Here is a 5,224-nt window from a genome sequence, read left to right on the forward strand (position 1 = left end):
GGAAATAGAAAAAGTCCATTGTAAGTCCAGCAAGCTGGGTGCCAGGCCTCCCATAGGAAGACAGAGCTGACAGGTAACACTCTTCAGAGGTGAACAGAGTGGGGTTTGACCCTTTGAGATACAGGATGGCTTTAAATCTGGCCCTACCTGAGCGAATGCTTTACCACTAAGATATCACTTAAGAGGTGCCACCCCTTCCTCTGCCTCTAGGATGAAGCAATGAGCCCTGCTGCACTCATTAGAAGAACAGCTGTCAGCACCTACCCTCAAAGGAGGGGTCCAGAACAGACCCACAGTGAACACTTCCCTGCCCTCTTGACTCAGGTGCCCAAGACCCTGAGGGGTATGCCTGAAGGCTCACCCATCTGTGCTTAGCGTTTCCCATTGGCTAGCTCTAGACAGTTCCCACTCTGGGCAGGTACTTTGAATCATATTTTTGAAGTCCCTAATTGTCCCCATGCACTATACAGGGAGCTAAAACACTCAGCCCTGGGCTCAGGATTGCCATCCGAAGCCCAGGCACTCAAGCAAGGGGTTGCAGCACCTAACTTCCAAGTGTCTGAATACTTGTTGGATCTGGGCCTATACAGACTTGTAGGAGTCCTACTTGCAACATTAGATAGTACATGATTCCATTGTTAAACCATGTGCTGATTTCCACCTCTTTGACACGCTTGCTGTGCATGGCCCTTGATAGCAAACCTCAATAAAATATTTTTGAGGAAAAGGGAAAGATATCCGATTCACCCAAAGAACCTCATCCGCCTATGTCCTTAGACCAACACGGCTACAACCTACAAACCCCAGCCCCTGAAATACCTTCATACATAACACTAGGACAGGTCATTTGTTGGATATAGAGGCCAGCATCAACCGTCCTAAGACAGATGTTTTTGTTTACTATATTAGTCTGTGGACTATCCTTGCTTTTCTCTCACTTAGCCTGCATGTAGAGGAAAGAGTTGTCTGCTCTGAATCACATCAATAATGTATGTTTTTCAAAACATCTTTTATCTGGGAATTCAAGAAGCAAAGTGCTACTGTGTGTGAAGTATCTGACATTAGGATCTATCCTGCTTTGACCTCAGCGCCTACATCATCAGTAAAGTCAGAGGATAAGTTTTCCTAGAAGTAGGCTTTTCATGTAGTTATTTGTTTTTATGTAAAAAAAGAAAAAAAAAGCCCTAATACAGGTTTCAAATGTTCTCTTACCAAACCTTGAGCTTCTGCTGGCCTTTATTCTGTGCTTTTCAGACACGTGAAAGCTAATGCAGAAGCTGAAAACATCATCATTTTGTACCCAAAAAGTGCAAAGTATACCTACAACACGATTACCAATTCCCAGGAAGGAGACAGAATGCACTATCTCAAAGCAATTGCAAGTCACATAATGGCTACCCGAGCAAATTTACTGTGGCATAAGTGACAGCAGATGGATGAGCCCGAGTTTGTAAATCGGATTCTTATTTGAGGCATCTTCAGAGTAACCCTGAATAACTGGACACAACATATTATTTTGAATTTGTATGATGTAACTGTTGTAATACATGTCATATATAAACATGAGCAGCTATAGGGGCTAATCCAAAACTTACTGAAGTCAAAGATTCACATGAACTTCAAAGTTCATTTCAGGCCCCACATTAGAAAACATGAAGGATACAGTACCTGACCATGATATTTGCTAAAAATTCTCAAATTCTCCAAATTCCCAAGGCTATCCAAGGCATGGAGCGCTGTCCACCGTGCCAGTTCCACTGTCTTCATGTGAAGAATGGAAACCCTCACCTGGGTTTCCTGAATAAATGTTATAGACATTTAGGTCCCATCTAGACTTAGTTTCCTGCTGGTACAGCTACATGTTAAACTGCTCCTCTCAGATGTTTGTAGCCAAACGACAGCCACTTCTAGATTCACAAGAAAGGTACATATGTTGAGCCTGATCCAAAACCCACTCAAATCAATGGAAAGACCACCACTGCCTTCACTGGACTTTGGATTGAGTCTGTAACAAGCTAGATTCGGGTTTCAAAGCCTCCTCTCTAATTTCAGGGGAGGGTGGAAGGGGTCACTGGACTACTGGAGCCCACCAGCACACGGGAAGTGCTTGTGTTTTGCCTTTTAACTCCATGGCTCTTGCTAGCTATGCTACACCTTTTACATGACAGCAGCATGTTGGGAAATGCCAGCTCTTGGTTCAAGGGCTTAAAATTACCTCACTTCAACAAGCATAAACCTGTTGTTTTCCAACTCTGCTGTATGAGAACAAATAAAGGAAACACTTCAGCAAATAATTTTTCTCCTGCTGGCAGGGAGGCTAAGAACAAGGGGTGGGGGGGAAGCAAAACCCCAGACAGCTCCAGTCTAAACATGAAAATTTAAACAAATCTGTGTGCTATTTATAATTTGAGACACCCTCGCGATTAATTTTGTTTCAGCATTCCAATTAAAAAGAAGGATTGTGCTTCATTATCCTGCTGTACGGTTTGTATTGTAAAATGATGGTGTGTGTTTGTTTACATGGCATGGGCTACACCCACCTCTATGAATTCTCATTACAAAATCTCAGGAGAGGTGGGGGGGGGGGTTGTATTTCCACCCCTGATTCTTTAAAAAAAAACAATATTAAAAAACAGCAATCAAGTGTCTTACCCCCACAGCTGGAGCATCTTACTGGCTGGTCCCTCCCTGTGCACCTGCACGGTTACAACCCCGTGGAAGTTCTGCAATGTTACATGGAGAAGGTGATCTATTGATGACAATGTTTTAAACAAGACAGCTCCCTCCCTCTTCCCCCACCTTATTTTCCTTATTTACAAAGATGCAGACCAGATCCCTTTTCCCTGAACACAGTGGAAAGGCCGTTTCCTGCCTCAGAAATCTCCAAGCCTGCCACTACTATGAGCTGTGTGCCCAAGAAATTTCCTCACTCTGCTTCTGTCAGGAAACCAAGAAAATCTGCTTCTCTCTTGGCTTTTTGTCTCCAAAATCTGCAGCCTATGACCAATATCTGAGTCCCTGCCTTTGCAACTGGGACACCTGCAGTGTGTTATGTGTCATGACAGAGAGCTTCCTAATAAGGGATCTTATAGTGTATTTATATTTACAGTATTGCCTAAGATGTTAGAGAACCGTACTTGCAACAAATGGACAATGGGAGAGCTCAGTATACATGAAGGAAGTACCAAACCCTAGGTGTTATGCTGTCCTCGCTCTCTTTCTGAACATGGCTTTATTAGGCTACTGGCTTTATTAGGCAGGTATATGAAATAAGAAACAAAGAATGCTGCAAAGCAGACCTAACATAACACACCAATGATCATGGCAACATGCAAAGCTCCTGTCCCCATGCAGTTTGACTTGAAAGAGGAGGAGATTAGCCATTGGACCTTCTCTAAATCACAATGGAAAATGATATCACTGCAAGAAAGAGCAAATGCAATGTAAGAGCTGATTTACTATTAGCTGTCATGGGCAGTGTTTGTATGTCGGCAGCAGCCTAGGTAGACCGAGGTTAAAAAAAATCAGGCACTCTCAGAGGATTTTTAACCAGTAAACAATATCATAAATGAAAAATATTCTTTCAAGAAGCATAATCAGTAATCTGGAGAAACAAGGAGATCGGTACATTGCCAGACTGCAAGAGATGACTAACTTGAGCCATTACCGTATCCCAAAAGATTAACTAAATTCACAGTACATTACTAATGAGGTCAAAAGATGCAGAGCTCAAGGGCAAGGCTTGGGGAGACCACACTAATTATACCAAGAGCTGCATGCAAGGATACAAAGGTAGTGAACAAGCTCATGTCCAGAGGAGTGAGGCAGAGATGGTTCAAGAAGGTACATAGGCAGCCAAAGCAAAACTGCAGCACTGGGAAGTGCTCCTTCCTTGCTAGCACCTTCTCCCAGGCCCTCTTCCACAATCTTCCTCCCCCCCACTTTCATACACACAACCTCACACACACACTTGCAGGTGAGGGAGGAGAAAAAGACCTGCATGGTATTTCTCATCCCTTGCCACCAGGGTTGCAAATTGTCAGTAAATTTAATGACTATCAGTAAAAAAAAAAAAAAAAAGCTAAAAATGTCAGTACAATCCCTAAAAATACTTACAGCTGTCAATAAAAACACTAAATATCCATAGCTTGATTGAAGCACCAACAGATAAAGCACAGCAGTGCCACTTGATATCCAAGTGGGAGTGCAAAGTGTTGCAGGGAGTCTTCTCTCAGCTGTGTGCTGCTGCTGCTGCTACTGTATCCCAGGTTGCCTGTCATCACAGATTGCTGGGTCACAGGTAAGTCTTCCTTGGGGTCCATGCTGGGACAAAGGGAGCGGGGCCAGTGGGGGTATGTTTGGGGGAGGTAGTGGCATGGTGCAGAGGACAGTCAGGAGCATCTGCATGTAGAAGTGAGTAGGGAGCCCCTGGCAATGGGTATGGGGGGCAACACAGTGTAAAACTGTTGCTGCAGTTAAACCGGGTTGCCAACCCACGAACATTTTTTTTACTGCAGACTTTTTACTGACAAACAAACTTTTTAACTTTTTTACTATGGTTGATGTTAAACGTTTGAATTTGAACCCATCCTTTCTAACTGGGGTTTGGCAGAAGAGTTACATTTATGTTATGTAAAACATATATCAATAATAAGTGTCTCAAAATTAACATTTGGCTGTCAATAAAAAACTTACAGATTGTAAGTAAAAAATACAATTTTGGAGTTGGCAACCCTACCTCCCAAGTGGCACTCTGGAAAAAGCAATAGAAAACCCATGTGTAGATGAAACGAGAGGTGTGTGTGCATGACACTTTAAAGTGAGCTAAATGCTTTTGCACTGCTGTAATGGTGTCAGTGTTAACATGCCTCAGCAGCGTATTGTGCATTAATTCCAGCTGCTGCAGGAAATTCGGTGGCGTAATGAGCCTTAAATGACTTTGGGTTCAGCAAACTAAAACTCCTTTGAGGAGCTTTAGTATGCTGTCCCTACAACTGTGAAGCAAAGCACCAGGCTTCATGTAGCTCCGTGGCTCTATAGGAAACCCTGCAGGCAGCCTGGTAACAGCCCAGGAAAGCAGGCTCCACCCAAGAAAAGCGGCGAGCCTGATCTCCCCTCCTCCCCCCACCAGAGCCTGCCTCCCTGCCCGAGCTGCCCAGGGACCTGGGGCTTCCCTCCACAGCTGTGGTACCCCCCAGGATGCCCAAGCCAGGTGCCTGTGGGC

The sequence above is a fragment of the Gavialis gangeticus genome, unplaced genomic scaffold, assembly GCF_001723915.1.
Source record: "Gavialis gangeticus isolate Ggan-Ray unplaced genomic scaffold, GavGan_comp1, whole genome shotgun sequence".
Classification (NCBI taxonomy): domain Eukaryota; kingdom Metazoa; phylum Chordata; order Crocodylia; family Gavialidae; genus Gavialis; species Gavialis gangeticus.